General features: G+C 33.7%; 1 pseudogene; it reads left to right on the top strand.

Annotated features, from left to right (window-relative positions):
- Positions 1-16980: 16980 nt before the first annotated feature.
- LOC145596775 (echinocystic acid 23-monooxygenase pseudogene) lies at positions 16981-17828 on the top strand (annotated as a pseudogene).
- Positions 17829-21807: the final 3979 nt, after the last annotated feature.

Genomic DNA, 21807 nt, shown 5'->3' with positions numbered 1-21807 from the left:
CATGAGTAGGGGTGTTCAAATCCGGGTACCCGGGTTTTCGGGTACCCAAACTTTCGGGTACTTGTTAATCTATCCCATGTCCCGACCCGAATAATTTGGGTCGGGACATAGGGTACCCGAATCACTTTTTTTTTTCAATAACTTTTTTAATTTTTTTTTTCTAACACAAAATAGGAAGATAGATATGTTAAAAGATTATTGCTTCAAAAAAAATAAAATAAAATAAAAGATTATCCTTACATCGAAAGTATTACAATGAAAATTGATGAAGGTAATCTCATCACCACAAGCAGAGAGCCAAATACTAGAGTTCAAAGTAGAAAATAAAAAGTAGTTAAACAAATTACACAGCAGAAACCTTCCAGCAATAAACCTGTTGCATTTTTTTTTTGTAAAAATTCCAGATTTCTAGTGACTAACTTTTACAAAAAAAAAAAAAAAAAAAAAAAACCTATTCTCTGTAAAACCTGTTCTGCTAGGAATCTAAGCCGAAGTCGAAACCTCAAACCCGATTTCGATTCTTCGCTCAGCTTCTCCGAAACTTCGAGTGTTTATGTTTGGAAAAGTCAATAAGAAATCGAAACATGTTGAGGATGTGTTCGAAACGGAGAGTGTTTCCTTGATTTATTCTCCAAAACGCAGCAATTCAAGCTAATTAATTGTGAAATTCCGAATTAAAGGCGGTTCAATCAAACCTTTAAAAAAATTGTGAACAAACCATTAAAAAAACTCAAGGAAGAAGAAGGTAGGAACTAGGAAGAGAGAGAGGCAAGAAGAGAGAGAGAGAGAGAGAGAGAGAGAGAGAGAGAGAGAGAGGAACAGCAAGAGAGGAGAGAGTGAGGCATGAAGAGAGAGAGGAAATGAGCGGCGGAGAGAGAGAGAGAGAGAGAGAGAGAGAGAGAGAGAGAGAGGAAGATTGAGAAATAGAGAACCCTAATTTCCTCTCAATATTGGTATGGGCTGGGCTTACTAGCTTAGGACTTAGGAGCGATTTTTTTTTTATTTTTTTTTATCGGGTATTTGGGTACCCGAAAATGAAAAGATGCGCCCCATGTCCCGACCCGGATAGAAGGCACTTTTCCCGGGTCGAATACCCGACCCGAAAAAACAGTTTTTTCACCTAATTTTCCCGTCGGTTATTTACCGGGTCATCGCGAAATCGGGTCGGGACAATCGGGTCGGGTTTTTTTGAACACCCCTAGCTAATCATGAGGAGGTCCAAAGGTTTAATCCTATTCCTAAATTAATTAGGATTGATTAGAAGTTTCTATAAGATTCTAAAAGATCTTAATTATCCTTTTTTGAAAAGATAAGATCATAGAATTTGATTTAAATAAAAAAACTTTCCTTTTTATATAAAACTTTCCTTTTTTTAGAGTCCTAATTCTATTCGAATTTAAAGATATTCAAAGACAGTCAGATTTTATTTTCGTGCCTCATATTTTTTATCCAAATTTTATATGGTTGGATAGATCTTAAAATTATCTTTCCAATGATATATTATAATATTAATTTCGAGCTATAACAAAAAAGATATGAAAGAAATACGAAACTCTATCCAAAACCGACATCGTCCCACTATTTCGGCCATATCTTTTTTTCTACAAAATATTTTAATATAATTCTAATTGTATTGGAAAGTAGACTTCAAGAGCTTTCCAACGACATATTATATGCGTTATTTGGACTTCTGGATCAAAAGATATGATAAAAACAAAATCCGCAAAAACTGTCTTTGTTGCCCAACGATAGGCTTGTCGCCACGCAACAAGGCTTGTCGCGTGGCGATAGTTAGCGACAAGGTCGGTTTATTGGCGACATCATGGAGTTTTATTCCTTATTAAATTCTACCTATTTTCGGACTATTTTTCTTATAAATAGGGTCCCGAACCTCCGTTTTTATTCATCAACAATCAATTTAATTTCTCTTAATTCTTTCTAAGCTCTCATCTCTCTAGTTTTTCACAAACACAATTCAGCACTCACAAGATCTAGAAACACCTAGCCAAGTTCGAAGTTGCCTTTGCTCTAGACGTGAAAGGTTTATACTATTCTGAGGGTTTGGTCCCAAATCCAGTCTAAACTTTATAACTCTTTCTTTCGATTCTTTAATTTAATTCTTTGATTTATTATTTTCATTGGAGTTTACTAACGCATGTATTTTGTTATTAGAAAGAGGTACGAGGCTTCAAAGTAAGTAATTAGTTTACTCTCTTTTTAATTTCAATGTAGAAAGAATGTTTAGATTTGATTAATTCCTAGTATCATGTTAGGATGTTATTTAATGCTTTCTAGAATCATGTTTAGGGTGCCTTTACTCTTTTCTAATATCATGTTAGTACGATGTTAGGTTTAAAGCTTTGATCTTTATTGTTTAGTGACATGCTAGGATTTGTTATTAATCTTGTTAGTATCATGCCTAGGATCTTGCTATTATTATTAAGCTTTATTATTAACATGATTTTGGTTGTTATTATTATGATTATTATTATGATTTAGATTATTATTATTATCGTTATGATAATTATGTTGCTTGATTTATATATTATTGTTATTGCTTGATCAAGCCTTTTATGCATGTTTAAAGGGAATTTGTAGTTGAAATCACGCTTAATAAGATAATTAATAATTTGGTTTAGGCTAATATGATTTTAATTCAAGTGATCGCCAATAATAGTATTTGTGCATTAATATTCAACCGACATAGATTAAACAGGTTTAGGGTTAACCTATTAATTGCATGTTAGTCAGAAAGCGCATATGAGTACGAGTAGAATAAAGTAGAGGCCTATTTTATAGGGCAAATTCTTTCTCTTTTACATTGGATTCGTATTTTCATCCCCAAACCCTATTTGGTTCTAGACCTTTTGGAGTTGACGATCTCATGGATCGTTAAGGGGTGTAACCTTCACCTCGTGAACGGTTTACAAGTTCCTAAAAGTTGTTGGCGACTCTTTTTCTCTCTTTTCTTTCCCTTTAGACGCCACCATACTTAAGTGTATGATCATAGTGGGGTTCAAATTTGGGGTTAATACTTGAAATATTCCCTACACTAGGTTATTTCCTCCACGCTCCACTCTCGATTCAGATTCCGAGCTTCCAATTCCAACACCTTCTTCCTCAGCTGGATGAGCTCCTTTTGCTCTGGGGTGAGGGTTGTGGGTGTTGCCTTCTTCACCGTTGGTTCCGTAGTTGCTGCTACTGGTGATGGGCTCGCACCCTTACCAAAGTTGGCAAGGACTGCTGTCATTGCTTTCAACTGCTCCTTATTGCACCTAGAGAGGTTCTGCAGAATGGCTGACATGTTTACGGGCTGCGGTTTTTGGGTTATAGGTGTGGAAATAATGGGTTCATTGTTCACGCCTGTCAATGGCATATCGTACTTAAAAACGGAACTAGATCCTATCGGATCGACTGGTTTCGACGCTGCTTTAGCTGCAGCAGACGTCAATCCAATGGGATTGGATTTTGTGAGATGGTGGATTTGGGTTTCTTGGCTAATCCTCTGGGATCTACGGTTACTGTGGTGTTTTGTGGTGTTTGGTTGGCGTCATTGGCCTTATGTATGGGTGTTTGTACAGCTTCCTCCCCGGCCATGGTGGTTTGTCAACTACTCCCTTACTCAGTTGGTGAACCTCAAGTTAGATGAACCTTCCCCTCCTTCTAGTGCCAATTGTTTCAGGTATGGATCCAAGGGTTCTGCTGGGTGAGCTGGGCCCCGTTAACAACCTACACAAGGCAACACACGTAAGCTGGATCCATGCAAGATTTTCTAATCAACCAAATAATCACCCTATTTACAAATTCCTGTGATGAATATCTACTAGACTACTACCCTCCCACATTTTAAGGTTAACCAAACAAACCCTTAGTACTCATTTTGACTAGTATTCGTAGTACAAATTACAAAATTATATTCTCAAAAGTACATCGGATTCTCTTGCAATAAAAGATCCTAGAGCCATGTCGTTACGTTACTTCTCATAACTTAAAAACAAAAAAAATAACAAATTATTTATCATAAAAATCCAAGCTCGAGACTGTAAGGCTGAGCCCATGTGAGCAAAATCGTAGAAGTACGATGTAAATGATTTTCGAATCTGTTGATCTAAATTCAAAAGACAGCCAATAGTAATCAGCTTCCTAATTAAAAATGCAAGTCAACACTGTCGTATTAAAAAATACACACTACTTTATTGTATTAACTCTCTCGTGTACCTCGAGAAATTCGGTGTTTAGAGTTTGTACAACTATGTGTACAGTACTCCGTATATTACTCTGAATAAGTCCCGGAATATTACTATGGTTTGAGACTTTGAGACCTCCAAATAATAAATAGCTAAAGTCTAAAAATGATGGTCATTTTCAAGAGCCAAAGTTTGATTGTGAATGCATTTGGTGTTTTGTTGTGCGTTGTGGTATTCAGATGGCTATTCAAAGTTATTAACTTTGTTTGGTTTACGCCCAAAAGGTTAGAGAAATCGCTTCGACAACAAGGTCTTGTTGGAAACTCGTACCGGTTTTTGATTGGAGACATGAAGGAAGCCTCCGAACTTCGTAATGAAGTTATGGTGAACCCCATTCCTTTTACTCATGATTATTACCATCGTATTCAACCCTTACTCCATCGGCTTCTCACCAACTCTGGTAAGTATTTTTCAGCTTACATATTTGGTCCACCTTTTTGAGTTCGTTCATTCTATTATGTATAAATTTTTTTTTTGTAGGATTAGGGTTACATTAGTAATATACAAACTTTTTTATTCAAAAAATTAAAAAAATTAATATAAAATCTTACAGAGGTTTTTCAATGCGGCATGCTACATGGTGCGGCAGGGTTACTTGTATTTTGGGGTTACTTGTAGGGTTTTACTTATATTATGAGGTTACTTGTATGAGTTATTTATATTCTGGGGTTACTTGTATGAGTTATTTGTAGGTGTAACTTGTATTCTAATGTTACTCTTATTCTGAGTAGCCCTTACAAGTAACCCCAGACCAAATCCCTATACTAAACCAGTAACACCCTACACGTAACCCTTGACCAAAATCAATAACACACATACAAGTAACCCCAGAATATCAAAAAACACCTAACAAAACCACTAACACCTTACAAGTAACCCCTGTCGTACCATGTGGCCAGCCGCATATAAAAATTTGTGAAAAACCTAACTAATATAGTATACAAGATTATTATTTATAGGATTCTATTCTTTAAATGGGGTCCCATATGTATATTAGTTTACTTGATAAAATGAAAACCAAATCTTAAGCTTGTTTGACATCGTTTTTTGTTTTTTTTTTATTTTTTGAAAATAAAGAATAAAATACTAAAAATGTCTAAAAACATAAAATTGTCCAAAAACAATTGTCCCATAAAGCACAAAGTTATAGTACCACGATAAAATTCTATAATAAAATAAATGTAAGCTAATTAATAGAGTTTAATTGCCAGTGGATTATAATTTATTCAATTGTTTTCTTTAGAATTGAGAAAAATCAGCTGCTTTTAGGTGAGTTGTATCACCGTAATCAAAATCACCTTCGTCATCCTCATACACCAATTTATTTCCACTTTTTTTCATTTCTGTTTGAGTGAATGTTGATAAAGGTCTACTAGATGTTTTGGTGTTCGACACACAAGTAACCAATGGCCTTTTCCTCCACAACGGTAGCATATATTTTCATTTTTGTCCTTCTCATTTTTTATTTTTATCTTTACTGTCCTACTTCTGATGAGAGTATGAATTCCCAAAATGACCACCTCGACCACGACCATATCCACGTCCGCGGCCACGATCTCGACCACGACTTCAACCACAATTGCTGATGTGATCTCTAACCTTTTGCTCTTTCCCACTATGGGATGTTACATTCGCTTTAGGGAATGGAGTAGAGCCAGTTGGGCGTGATTTTTCATTAACAGTTCATTATTTTGCTCAGCCATAAGGAGACAAGATGTCAATTCATAATAGAAAAATTTGTAAATTACCACCAATAAAGGGATCCTATTTTGAAATTACCACCCATTAAAACTTTTATTTTAAATAACCACCCATTAAACTAAAAAAATTTCAGATTACCACCTTTTTTGGAATTCCGGCGGAAAATCCGGTTAAGGGCCTCACCTTATTAACTTCCCTCCTTTTTTTTCATTTCCCTCGACCTAACCTTCTCATTGAAACATTAAACTCAAAAAACATCTTCTCTCATCAATTTCTTCAATTAATTCATCTAAAAGCATCAATCTTTCCCCTTTTTCTTCCTTTAATCTCTGTCAACTTTGCAACTACCCCTACCCCTTAAGGGTTGAATCAGAACCCTAACTTTTTTTTTTGCAAATTGGGACCCTATTTGTACTTGCATTTGCTGTTGAAGTCGCCATCTTGATGTGTTTTTCGGGGACCAAAAGCGCGTAGGTGAAACTCCTGTCAAATGGTGATGTCAATGGCGAGCCTGAGGTGAGCAATTGGGACCCTTTACAATTTCAGACATGTAGCCTAATTGCAAAAAATCCCCAATTTTAAAGCCCCACGAACCCTAATTTCAAACTTGCAGAAAACCCCCAAATTTATAACCCCAGGAACCCTAATTCCAAAATTTCAGATATGTACTAGTTGCAATTTGAGAAAATTTGGATGAAATTTGGGGCAAAAGTTGTGAATTGATGTTGGATAATTTATAAAGAAAAAAAATCGAGGAGGGAAACATTTAAAAGAGTCAAATTCGCCGTTTCTAGCCGTTATGTGGGGCCCTCAACCAAATTTTCCATCGGAATTCCAAAAAAGGTTGTAATTTGAAATGTTTTTTTTAATTTAATGGGTGTTTATTTAAAATAAAAGTTTTAATGAGTGGTAATTTTAAAGCAGGACCCTTTTTGGGTGGTAATTTACAAATTTTCCTTCATAATATTTTGTAAAACCCGTTTCACGATATTGTGTCTGCAGGACAACATTGTTTGCATGAAAAGTAGAGTATGTTTTTTCTAACATTTCGACATCCGTGATTTGAAGAAGCAACTTCCCATCCTCCAAAATACATCAATTGAATCAACCACCAATCACAAATGGACAACTCCAATTCGAACCAAGAACACAAATAGTAAAAGGGAAAATGGAAAGATAAAAGAGAGAAAAATGAATTGGAAAAGAAGAATGTGTGTAGAAGCTGAAAATGAGAAGAAAATGATCACAAAGGATCTGAAAATTTGACCTCTTTGGGCCTGAGATTGACCACTTGGGTCTTTGAAGAATTGAGCCTCAATGGGTCTCACTAAAATTAATCATTAAAGGTGGGCATGAGTCGTGCCGGCACACGGGCGGCACGAGCCCGACAGAATTCCACCACGGCACGGCACGGCGGCCCACTTGCCGTGAACACAAATGTTGAAAAATTTGCACGGCAAGACACAGGCACGATCGTCGACCCGCCGACACGACCCGCCGACACGTTATTTTTATAATATATATATACATCGATTATTTATAACTTTATATTTTTAAAAATAAAAAAATTTAAAAACCGAGGTGGCACGCGGCACTGCACGACCCGCCAAGTGTGTGGGTCGTGCCGTGGGCTAGGGTGTGCCAAAACTTGGCACGGCACGGCACGGTCCGCCACCAAGCCGGCACGGCACGACATGGCACGAGCCCCACCCCGGCACGGCCAAGCACTGCCCGCGACGGCACGACACGATAGACATGGCAATTCAGACCCAGACCCGATGACCCGAATGACCCGACCCATGACCCGAAATCGATTTGAAACAAGTGACCCGAAATTGACCCAAAACCCGAATTAAACCGGCCCGACCCATACCCGACTCGATGTGGAACTGACCCGACCTTGACCCGAACCCGAAATGACCCGACCGGATACAACCCGACTCGAGATGACCCGACCTGAGACCCGAAACAACCCCCACCCAAAGTTGACCCAAGGCTCGAATTTGACCCGACCCGTAGTTGACCCGACCTTTAACTTGAATTGACCCAAGTAGACTCGAAACCCAAAGTGACCCGAACAAAAATTATACCTTAAATGACCAGAATCTATTTAAGCTAAAGTCTTGACCTTAGCAAACCGAAATAGAAAAAAATCGCAATCAAATTACCTTATTACAATAGTGAAATAGATAAAAAGAGTATTAAAAGTTTAAAACTAAGATCAATAAGAGAGTGAAGTATAACTCAATCAGTTAGAGCATCCCTCTCTAGTTTCAGAAGATCTTGAAATTGATTGTCAATTTAAAAAATTACTATATTCCATGAAAAAAGTAGCCTTAATAAATATAGTGAATTTTTCGTAAAAAAAATAAATAAATATATATATAGAGTTGAATTTAAGCTAACGCATCGATCCGAATATGACTCGACTCGAAGTTGACCCGAAAATTGACCCGACCCGACCCAAACTCGACCCGAAGTGTTGACCTGATATCCGACCCGACCCGATTATCAATCGACCCGAAATCAACCTGAAACCCGAAATGACTCGACCCGACCCAAACTTGACCCGATAACCTTTTGACCTAACCCATACCTGACTCGAATGACCCATTTTCCAGGTCTACGACACAATGCCCATCTTTATTAATCACAAAGGATCTCAAAACTGACCTTTTGGCCACAACAAAACTAACCACTATGGGTCTTGAAAAATGACCCTATTGGGTTTGAAAAACTGATCTCAATGGATCATCAAAGAAACCACTATGGGCAAAACAAGCCTTTATGGGCAATCAACAAGCCACTACGGGCGATCAACAAGCCACTATGGGCAAATGACCAACTATGGGTCTTGAGAAAAAGGACCACCATGGGTCAAAATAGATCACAAATGATCATCAAATAAAGCCTCAAAAGAAGCAGCAAAAGAATAGGATATAAAATAAACTCTCTACAAATTTAACCTCGGGAATTTGATTAATAATCCGAGAAGAATAAACTTTACAATTTGAGGAAGAAGAGGAAAAGGAAAAGGAAAAAGAGAGAAAAAAAAATGTGTTTGGGAAGGAAACAACCAGAAACTCTCACCATCACCCAATTAACCAAAAAAAATCCAACAGACTTCAACAAACCATCATCAATCCCGAAAATCCAATCAATCAATATACACCAAAAAAACCAAATCACCGAGCTAAGCTAGCAAGGATTGAAAGCATGAGAATTATACCAGATTTTCGCAGAAAGTCTCAAGCCAATCAGGAATGTGGGAAGTAATATTAAACCAGAACACACCCAACTTCCTCCAATCATCATCGGAGAACACAACTCGCAGTGATGACGACAGAGGTGCAAACTCCACCAACCACAGAGCTTAACAAGAACCCAATCAACAAAAAACACTAATTAGTAGCCTCCAATCGAACCCGAAGAACCTAGAAACCGAAGTTCACGAACAGTAATTTCGGCAACAAAACCCAGAAACTTGAATCCGAAATAACCTTTAATCTCGAAGGCTAGAACATGAAACCCAGAAAATTGAGCGAAAACTTAAGCAATCGCAAATCTGCGAGCCAATCAAACCGAAGTTCCAATTACCTAAACTTGCAAACCCGTAAATCGATGGAAAATGTTCAAGAACAAAACACCCATAAAACCACCAAAAACGGATCAAATTTGCCGGAAATTGGTCGAAATTGCACAAATACAGAAGGTCGAACAAGCATCCTTTTACAATTTGTTGCTAATTGTTCAAATTCGAACAATAAAGAATGAATTTGGAAGAACCCTAGAAATTGGGGAAAATCCAAGAATCGATAATTGCTTGATTTAAGGTTCAAAAAACAAATTGTGATTGAAAATATTGGGGATTGCTCAATTGCGAACTTAATTTTGAGCGAAAATTCGAAAGAAAATCTTGGGGAAAAAATAAATTGGGGATTCACATTCAAGAGGAAAATTGTGCGGAATTATGGAGCTAGGATCGTTCCCGCTCTGATACCATGTTAAGTTTGTGAATCTAAAGAGGAAGAAAAGGGAAGAGAGAAGGAAGCCATTATAGTAGAGCTTGAGTTTTGGTCAGTACAGAGAGATGAGGAAGGAGGAGTGAAGGTATATTTCGATTATGTTTTGTTAAAAATGAACTAATATAATATACAACCTATTTATACTCTCCAACTAATTACATGTTACAAAACTTAATTTGAATAAAGGAAGTGACAAATATGTTTCACCAAATCATAAACTCCAATAGGGTTGTCTTGATCTTTTTTGGGGCTCTATTCTAAGCTTAAAAATTAGTCCCTAATATAAGGGTTTAAAAATGTAGGGTTTTTTTTTATTTTTTTATTTTTTTATTTTTTTTTTATAATCAGAAATAATTTCAATAATCAATATTAATATACAAAATATAAGAAATTATTTCAATTTGCATATATTACACCGTCAATATATGCAAATTGAAATTGCAAAGTGGATTCGAACAAAGTTTGCAGCAACAATTAATCTAATACACAAAATTCTTGTTTGCTCCAACTGGGCAAATCACAAGTAATCAATTAGGTAGAATCCGATACAATGTTTCTTGACATTCTATCTTAAAAAATGGCAAATTGGAAATAATAAGATCATAGCAAAACTAAAATAAGAAACTTTTAACAAAAATAAAAAGACAAATATGCAGTTAAAATACGAAAATTAAGAGATTTAACTATGGAAAACACAAAATTAAAAAGCAAGAAAATCATTTGCATAGCCGCTATAATTGAAAGAGGAAGGTATAAGTTTTATTTGGAAAATTGAGAAGTTTGGGTAATATGAGAAAGTTAATGACAAATCTAATATATATAAATAAAGTAGGCATTTTTGGAGAGCATTCGACGCGCCACATAAGCAAAGGTATATTTTTGACCAATTAAAAATTAGATTTCTATTTTATTTTAGAATTAAAAAATTCACTTGCCACCTAAACAAAAGTGACGAATGAAATTTAAGAATTTTGCCACGTAGTTAAAAACAACGAATAGTGATCTATAAGGATTTAACTTATTTAAAAAACTAAAAATTATCTTTTAAGAAAACTATTATCTTTAGATACAGGATTTATACATCTAAGATAATTTTGATGGTGTTTATGATAAAAAATAAAAATTATTTCTTAATAATAATTAAATTAAAAATTTTGATGCCTATCACTATAAATTGACACATCTTACAACACCAATAAAATTTCATATCAATACAAAACTAAATCAAGGGAATTTTGTGTCATAATTTTGTGTCAGTTTTACGTCATCAGTGGCTGCGTAATTTTTAGTTTTATTTTTAAAATCCATGTTTAAATGTATATTTGTGATTATTGCTTATATTCTGTTTATTTGGAAAAATGCTTAATGATTATATGTTTATGTTTTGTTTTCTGAATTTTGTTTTTATATGTAGATCTAATTTAATTAATCAACGAATTAAATTCGAGCAATAATGATTGGAAAAACAAAGTATGATAAGGTATTATATCTACATAAATCGTTTACATTTATTAAATTTTTTTATAAACCTTTTTAGTTTTTATTAATTAATTTTATGATTAAAACAATTCTTTTCTGATTTAGGTAGCTTAATCAAGTCATCAAATTAACTTAATTGAACAAATTAACGTTAATGCCTCAATTAAAGCCAACTTTGTATAGTTTCGTCCAAAATTAATTGAAAGAAAAATTTACTCCATTAGTTACTTTTCAATCGTTACAAATAAGAAGCGGAGAATGGGGACGATTAAAAAATTCCAATGCATAGATTGATGTTGTACAATTACAATTTTAGATCAATTTTACAAAAATTTTATTGATTTATTTTATAAGACTATAAAGATTAATTTTATATAAATTTTATTTTTTCTAACATGTTCTATTTATCCAGTTTTATTTGATGAAGAAATAGAAGATAAATAGTATACATGTTTTTATTATTTTTTAATATTTCTATTTAAAAAAAAATCAACGAATAATTTAGGATTTAAATATGTAAAAAATAAAAAAAATAAAAAAATCTATTCACATTAAAGATTTTATCCTTATGTAACCGATAAATTATCATATTTACAATTTTTTTTGAAAGATATCATATTTACAATTTATTTATATTTTTAAATTCAATTGTCATATAACTAACAACCACAAATAAAATACATAACAACAATAAATAAAGTCGCATTATAAATTACATTAAAAAAATAATACTTTTGTAATAGGCAATAACACTTTAATTAAATTATTATTATTATTATTATTATTATTATTATTATTTTGTCTGAAATTATTAAATAGAAAAAAAAAATCAAATACGAAAATATATTTTTTTGAGATTTAAAAAAAAATCATCTTTAGATATAGGATTTATATATCTAAGATAATCTTGATAGTTTTTATGACAAGAAATAAAAATTATTCCTTAATTATAAGTATTTTTCAATTCGGGGTGAATGATTGATTGCGTTCATGCCTCAATTAAAGCCAACTTTGTACAATTTCGTTCAAAATCAATTCGAAAGAAAAGTTTACTCAATTAGTTACTTTTCAATCGTTACCAATAAGAAGCAATATCACACGCATTGCCAGTGCATTGCCAGTGACAACAAAATAATGATTTAATTTTTCAAAATACTATTGTTCGGGCGATTGGGGACGATGAAAAAATTCTAATGCATAGATTTGATTTTGTACAATTAAAATTTTTAGATCAATTTCACAACAATTTTTCACGTCCTGGTAAATATATTGATTTATTTTATAAGACTATAAAGATTAATTTTATATTAATTTTATTTATGCTAACATGTTTTATTTATCCATTTTGATTAGATGGAAGAGATATATGTGTGAACAAAGTTGGTGATTCTATCGAAATAGAAGATAAATAATATACATGTTTTGGTTATTTTTTAATATATTTATTTTTTAAAAAACAATGAATAATGATTTAGGATTTAAATTATTTACAAAATAAAAAAAATATCTTTTCACATTAAAGATTTTATCCTAATATGTAACCGATAAAAATATCATATTTACAAAATTTTTTTGAAAGATATTATATTTATAATTTATTCATATTTTTAAATTCAGTTGTCATATAAATAAAAACCACAAATAAAATACAAAACAACAATAAATAAAGTCGCATTATAAATCGCATTAAAAAATATATACTTTTGTAACAGCAATAACACTTTAATTGAAATATTATGTGTGTTTTTTTTGTCTGAAATTATTAAATAGTAAAATAAATCAAATAATTAAAAAAAAAACTTAGAATCTATACGAAAATATATTTTTTTGAGATTTATATATGGATAAACCGTGCATCGCACGGGCTTTCATCTAGTTATAATTAATTGAAGGAAGATGGAAGAAATATTTAGTTAATTTAAAGTAATTTAGAGTAGAAGATACTGAGCATTAAATTGGAGTAAATAAATAGGAGGAAGAAGGAAGCTTGCATGTTACGCACGCGTGAGAAAGTCAGGCATTTTTTATTATTTTATTTTAATATATACTAGGGAATCTTACGCGCGCAGATGACTAGCCTTTTAAGGAGAATTATGATGGGTGGTTTTTATGTCATGCATATTCCCATGGGGTTTAAATCCTCTGTCCCATTTTTCGTGTTCCATTTGTGTTCCATTTAATATCATTGGTTGTAATAATTACAAAGTCCCACTTCTCAAATTTTAAAAGGCAAATAAATATTTTAAGAACCAATCATATTTAGTGGAACACCAATGGGACACAAATTATGGGACAGATGATTTTCTCCCCTTTTGCATAGTAATTTTTTAAATACTTACTGATAAGACGAGTAACATAAATTAAATAAGTCATCATATAATTATATATTTTTTAAAAAATGGAGAGTCTAAAAATGCTTTGAATATTGAAATAAACACAAATAATTAATCAATTTTGGTGATTTAAGAGACAATTTTAAGGCTTTTGAATTCAATGGGGGTAAATATGTAAATGGAGAGTCTAAAAAATGCTTTGAATATTGAAATAACACAACTAATTAATCAATTTAATTGGGTGATTCATGAGACAATTTTAAGGGTTTTGAATTCAATGGGGGTAAATATGGCATTTTTAGGGATATAAATGTCCATCCACTATTCATAAGAGTATTCTTCCACTTTTTATAAGGTAGGGATATAAGGATTTGGGCCTCTTTACAAATTTGGGCCTCAATATTTCGGGGCCCTGGGTACACATTTTCCTTATTATTCCATTGGTCTTTAATTTATTATTATGTTAATGTCAGGTAAACATATGTAAAGTAGATGGTATGGTAGGGTTTTATAGAGCTGGCAAAAACTAACCCGACCCGAGAACCCGAACTTAACTGATAATGATCTGAACCAACCTGTACTCTAACAATGGGGTGAAACTAGTGACATGTAACCCGACCTAAACCTAACCTGATCTTGTTCGAAAACCGATTTGATCCTATACTTTATGACTTGAACCCGAACCTGCACCCGACCTGATAGTAACCGTCAACTGATTAAATCCGACCTGAAAACAATCTGAACCCGAACTAGTACCCGACCCAATTAAAACATGAACCCGAGTTATGGAAGGTTTAGGAAAATTTTATATACCTTTTATTCAGCTTATATACTGGTATAATTTTGTAAACCCTCAATCCGATTTAATAAAATCTTTTGTTCCGCTTATATATCTTTGTTCTTTATTACTCGTATATAAGTTTAATAAATAATGATGATGCTTGATCAAATTATGAAAGGCGTAATTATATAGTTCAACTTGGTCACATCGATATTTATTAAAATTGATCTTGAACTAAAACCTGAATCAACATTAACCCAAACCCGAATGTACCATCTTGTTAACCCATCCAAACCCAACTCAACACAACCCGAACCTGAAATTGAACCCGATTTGATTTTAACTTGAATTGAACCCGGCCTATATTCGAAAAGGTAAACAATCCGTTATAACTTGAACTGAAATTGACCCAACCTGAACCTGAACCTGATATGAAGCTAGATTGACCCGACATAACCTGATCCTTATTTAACCCGAGATCTAATTTAACTGACCCAAACCCGACTTGAATACCCGAATTAACAGTTCTAGGGTTTTGTATGTAATTTAGTAAATAGTGACACACATCCATCACATAAAAATTGAGCGAATGTAAGTTACTAAGTGGCAGAGTTACTAGAACCCACACCACATGAGTTGAGTAAGGTGCATTTTTTCATTTAAATAAGGGATTAATTTAAAAAGTATAATGAAGGGAGTAAAATTTTATGGTTGTATTTCCGTAATCTATGATCAATTACAAGCTTAAATATTCTGTAACTATTAAAATCTCTATCTTTCTTAGGCATAAATTAATTAATACTATGTACTAATTAATAGGAAAAAGAAGTGAAAATAGTGTAATACTAGATAATTCCCAAGCCATGCACAATTTTTAAAAATAATGATTATCGAAATTAAAATATAAAAGTCCCTATATATTTGTAAGTCAAAAACTTATCATTACAATCTTATATATATATATATATATATATATATATATATATATATATATAAAGGGGAGTTTTTTCCCGAGATTTTAGAGCGCCATGTAGGATTTTTATTTTTAAAAAATTATAAGAACGCCACATTGGATTACTATTTTTAAAACGCTACAATAGGATTATGCCACCTAAGATTAGTTAACAAGCCACGTAGATAGTTATATCCAATAAATAATTCAAGTGTCACATAAGCATAATTGACCAATGACATTTTAATGGTTACATTAATTAAATACGAAATATTATCTTTTGAGATTAGGAATTTTATCTAATATTTTAAAATAAATACGGAGAAAATGATATACTCCCTCCAGCCCGAATGATAGTCACTTTTGAAGAAAAATCACGGGAATTAAAGAAAGTACATTGAAAAAGTAAATTTACATTGAGTATGCAAAAAAGTAGAGAGAGAAAGTAATTAAAGTACATGGGAAAGTAAAATTTACATGGGAAAATTAAATTTGCACAAATATTTATGCAAATGTTAGAGAATTTTGGTAAAAAAATAATATTAATGGTACTTGAAAAAAACAAATGTGACTAACATTTTGGGTCACTAAAAATGGCAAAAGTGACTATCATTCGGGGCCGGAGGGAGTATTATGTACATCTAATAAAATAACAAATGTAATCACATAAATATGAAAAATATTTTTTTTTAAAAATAGATCGACCCGTGCATCGCACGGGCTTCATCTAGTAAATAATTAAATAACAATGTTTGTAGACAAATTAATAATTCTACAAAAATTCAGAAAAAAACGGAAAAATTAAAGTTTAGGAGGCCGGGGAAATTAATGAACGGTTTCCCTAGAAATTGTTCAAATCAAAATTAATTCCCGCTTTGGGTCGTTTTAAAAACAAATTCCCTAGATGGTGTCCACGTAGGATCGGGTTTTACCTTGATTTTTTTTAACTTTTGTTCAGCGTAGAACCGCAACTGGTGTTGGCGGATTGCATATATAACCGCAATTGATAGTAGCGGTTCTAACTGTAACTTTTTTTCACTTTATGACAGTCCTCCCTCTGTCCACTGATACTAATATATTCGAAACCTGAAAAAGCTATTAATCAATAAAAAAAATAAGATAGGGAATTGGGATTAATAAGACATAATGCCATTAGTAGCCGGCTGAAAATGCAATACACCTTGACAAAAATTCTCAAAAGTAGACCAATTAAGAAATCAGATTTCGTACTAAAAAAAACATCAAATTTAACTACTCAAAATTCCAAATGATTTTCTTCAAAATAAATAAGGTTTCATAATTTGACATCAAACTATGAACCAAAGCAAAATTAACACATCAGGTACAATGTAATGTTGCTTCTAGTTATCTAACAACTAAGAAGTACGCCTTTTCTTCGACTGATGCGCTGATGATCCTAACGCAGACTCATCCACCTCTGTAATGGACTCTAAAACAAAAGATGTCGATGTCCGAGGGCGTCTCTGGTAGGTCAATGGTGGCAGGGGGGATAATCCTAACGGAGAACTACGCTCGTTGTTTAAAGGTAATGAAGGTGGTCGACGAGTGCAAATTATTCTACATATATAGCTGGCCAAGAAACCACCTCAGTGTTGATAACATGGACAATGGCTTTGTTGGGCAAGCACCTAGAATGGCAAACACGAGCTCGTGAAGAAGTTCTTGCAACCTTTGGCATGAACATCCCAGACTTTGATGGCTTAAACAACCGTTTAAAGACGGTAAGATTTATTTTTTTCTTTCATACTAACCATAAATTTTCTATACTTCCCTACTAATTGATTGAAATACTTCTCGTATTAATTATAAGTTATAATATATAGATTGTATACTTCATCTATTTTTAATTGATTATATTAGGTGACAATGATACTCTATGAGGTGCTAAGGTTGTATCCGCCAGTAGTGGCAACCTCGCGAAGGGTATACGACGGTGAAACAAAACTAGGAGATTTGCTGATTCCTTCCGGGGTGGCAGTTTCTTTTTCAATACTCCATGCACATTTGGATCCCGAAGTTTGGGGTGATGATGCTAAAGAATTCAAACCAGATAGATTTGTAGAAGGGATTGCAAAGGCAACTAAAGGGAGCAATTCATACTTCCCCTTTGGATGGGGACCTCGAATTTGCATTGGTCAAAATTTTGCGTTAACTGAGGCTAAAATGGCGTTGTCTATGATTTTGCAGCGCTTCACTTTTGAGATCGCACCATCATACACCCATGCTCCGTCTTCTTTTATAGCCCTTCAACCCCAACATGTCGTCCCTATCATCTTACGTAAACTTTAATTAAGCATGTTTGATTTTATGTTTTGCTTTTGCAGTTAAGTTGTTTTAATCTATGTATTCTACATTAAAGTTTGGTTAGATTTGGTTGTTTTTTTTTTAAACCTTACGTGTCATGAAATTTCACTTTCAATATAAACTTGGATTTATTTTATTTTACTATAGACTAATTATTTGGTCGAGTAACACTTAGTTATTCATTGAAAAAGATAGTGTTATAAATTTCAATAAGTTTGTACGAGTATTTGTTTATAGCTTTTGTATATATTTTGTTAGTTTAGATGAACTATTACGAGAGGGGGGTGAATAGTATTAGGTTCCAATCGTGAAACTTCTGCGGAAATTAAAAAAAAAAACATAAAAGAAACTTAAAGAACACAACAAGATTTACAAGGAAACTTTCTAAGGCCTAACTGAAAGTAAAACCCCGGCCCTTCTCGGGACTTTCAAACAAACTCCACTATAATAGGCAACTCTCCTAGTATAACCTATTACACATACCTTGCTTCGCAAGTTCTACCACGGACACTTGCCACTTGATAGGAACCTATCCTACCAAACCTAAGACACACTCAGGTTCCTTTTTCTCGACCCAAGAACACTCAGGTTCCTTTCTCGACCCAAGAACACTCAGGTTCCTTTCTATCACTGTGCAACCCAAGACACACTCAGGTTGACTCACTATCACTTGAAGTTTAGAGAATTCAAACTCATACACTCAAACGTGAATTTGTAGAGACTTCACAATCTCACCCTAAAACCAATTACAACACAAAGACTCACTTTAACACATAAATGGAAAGCTACACATGAAACCCGAAATCAAAATGATAAAGCTTAAACCTTTGGCAAACTTACCCTTAAGCACTAAGTGGTTTTCACGCTTAAATTCCCACTTTGCTTCACTGTATCACTTCTATATTTATAGAGGTTCCTCAGTTCACAAAGTAGGGTTTTCGCAAAATGTGATAAGCTCAAACAGAAATCTAATCTTATTACTTTAAAATCGAAATAAAAAAAAATTTAATTTCGTTTATCTGAAAACCAATTTTATCAAATTCGTCTTAGTTAAAAGATAGAATTTTATGAAAAAGATAAAACCGAGTTAAACCAGATATCAAAAGATAAAATCAAATAAATACTTTTTCATAAAAAATGAAATTATCTTTTACGATTTAATGAGCTTGCCCAGCTTAATCTGATTTCTAACAAGTTCCATGCATAACAACCATTTACATGCTTACATCAACCTATTAAACAAACTTATCTTTTAGACAACTATAAGTTATGAAGTCCATTTTTTTCAGTTGATATCTTGATCTCTGCACTGATCCTTGGTTGTTGAGGTTTGCCCCCGCATTACACCGGAACCAGGTCGTTACAACCCGTTGTGAAGTTCCTGTTAAGAAACTTCGTGAAGTTCCATTTTCGAAACTCTTCTTCTGTCTTTACCTGTCCTCATGGATCTTGTAAAGTTTCTTTGTTTTAGTTCCTACTTCAACTCCCGGAGCTTACTGAACCTGCAAACAACACAACATTAGAAAATCCTTATTAGATGGAAGTTTGCTCAATTCCCCCTTTTTGATGATGACAAACTGAGCAAACTCCTGAGGATAAAGTAAATAAACAGAAGGTTAGTTTTTCATTTTTCAGTTTTTTTTTTCATATAAGCTAAGTAAAACAAACAAAAAGTAAAACAAAACAGAAAGAATGAAAAGCAAATAAAAATTTCAGAGAAGAGAACAACCTTTGTTACTTACTTTACTGAAACTAGAACAACCAAGTTTGCTCCTACTTTTCCCCCTTTTGGCATTATAAAAAACCTGACTTTTCAAAGATTTTATTCATCTACTCATAGCCCCACAGGCAATTCATCGAATGTGGGAAGCTGGAAGCAGCGCTGACTAGCTCTCTTAAGCTAGTACTTTCACACAAATTTTCCTGTTTATTCGCAACAATGCATGCATATATAGAAAAAATTCCAAATTTAACAAAAACCAACTATCCAGAGTGCTTAAAATATTACAGACCAAGTTCCAATATATTCAAAAGCAAATATAATTCTAAAACATCCAAGAAAACATAACAGTGTTCCAAAACCAACATAAATAGATTACGCTAAGGGATGGCTGGGGATAGGCTGCAAGGGTAATCTGGTTTTAAGTGCTTTGAGGATCTGCTCAAGCTCTGCCTTGTTGTCTGCTTGAGCTTTCTTCAATTTGGCTTCCAGGCTTGAAATGGATTTATGAAAATCCTTTGCTTGAGAAGTAGTGCTTCTCTCCATTGCTTTCATCATCCATGCCATGTCAAGGAGCTGCCCTTCTACCTGCATAAGTCTGTTAGACAAATCAGTGATTAACTCATCAACTCCTCCTTCCCCTTCGCTTAGCTCCAAGGGATCATTAGCACTTGTCCTAACCTGAGTTCCAACAGAGAGCCTTCTACTCTTCCTAACAGGTCATCTCAGCTGAGAATCATCTTCCTTCCCCTTTTTCTCCTGCGCTTCATACTTCACACACTTCCCCCTCACTACATCAAGACTCAATCCCCTCAGAGTGGTTTCATTAATCACATTCTCTCCTTTTTCCCTCATGTGCCCATAAAAGTCCTTCAATTTCATAGCCAAATCTTCAAACACAAAAGCAAGAATTACAGCATATCATACTTTTATTTCCTTCTCTATGAAATGCTCTAAATGTTGGATCATAAGTGCTGGGAAATTGATTTTGATTCTTTTTGACATGCAAAATATTAGGGCCATTTCTAGGTAGCACAACTCATTTTTTCTTTTGTGTCCTTGGAACCAAGGACTTTTTCACCAAATTAAACAACAATTTGTGCAATGGAGACAGATCATTGTGATTCATAACACTCACTCCCTTCTTACCACCTAAATAATTAATTATTTTAGTTTTAGTATGCCCTGCCACTTTCACAGTTACAACCCCTTTCATATAAGTATCAAACCCCTCACATGGAACTTGAAGTAGAGTTCTTAGTCTAGCAGCATCAACCTCAACATCATTAACTTTGCTATAACACACATCATCTTCAAATTCACATTCCCTACAGAATTCATCCATAGCCAGTGGATACAAATAGTGGTTTGCTTTAACAGTAAACATGAAATCGCAACCCTGGAACTTAAGCAGATCTAAAATTTTGAAATTCACTCTGCTATACCATGCATCGTCAATTCTATAGCCTACAACATACCTTTCAGCTTGCTTTCCCAAAGCCTTGTCATCTTCTTCCCCCTCAGAATCATCCTTCGGCACTTTAGGTTTGTCCTCTTTTGACATTGCATCGATTTCAATAATTTGCTCCTCCTGCGATTTCTCCTATCTTTTGGCCATTCTTTTCTTCCATAGAGCAACTCGGTCAAGGATGATGGGTAAACTTCCGGTTGAGGAAGTTGCAGTTTCTTCAAGAGCTTTTGGCTTGGTATTTTTAGGTTTTGAGGTGGTCTTGAGTGGGGCTTTAGGAATTTTAGAGTTAATTGGTTGTGGGCTAGGAGATCCGGTGGGTCATTGCTCATCTTGAGTCTTAGGTTTTTCATCGGCCATGGTTGATTGTGGTTTAGCTATAGAAATTTTGTGGTCGCGAGAGTTTGAGAGGTTTAATTTGATGTAACGGTGAGTTATTGGAGTGGTTGGGGGAGTATTTATAAGGGGGTAAATATGTGAGGCGGTGTATTGAATTTGAAGGGTTAGTTTTAGGAACAATGAATTTTATCTTATTTTTGAGAGTTAATCTGGATGGAATTTCAATTCAAGACTTATCTTTTTACACTGAAATTAATAAAAGATAATTCCAGAAGATAATTCTTCTTGAAAAGAAAATAATTTTTCGAAAATTAAAATTCATGGAACAAGTCATATACATGTCTACATTACCTTGAATAATATGTACAGTTTTAAATAAGTGTTAATTGCACTAACCTCCAAGAATTTACCAACGGTGACATTCCCGTTATGTTTAT

The sequence above is a fragment of the Chenopodium album genome, chromosome 20 (genome assembly GCF_948465745.1).
Source record: "Chenopodium album chromosome 20, dcCheAlbu1.1, whole genome shotgun sequence".
NCBI lineage: Eukaryota > Viridiplantae > Streptophyta > Magnoliopsida > Caryophyllales > Amaranthaceae > Chenopodium > Chenopodium album.
This window is presented reverse-complemented; position numbering and strand designations above follow the sequence as displayed.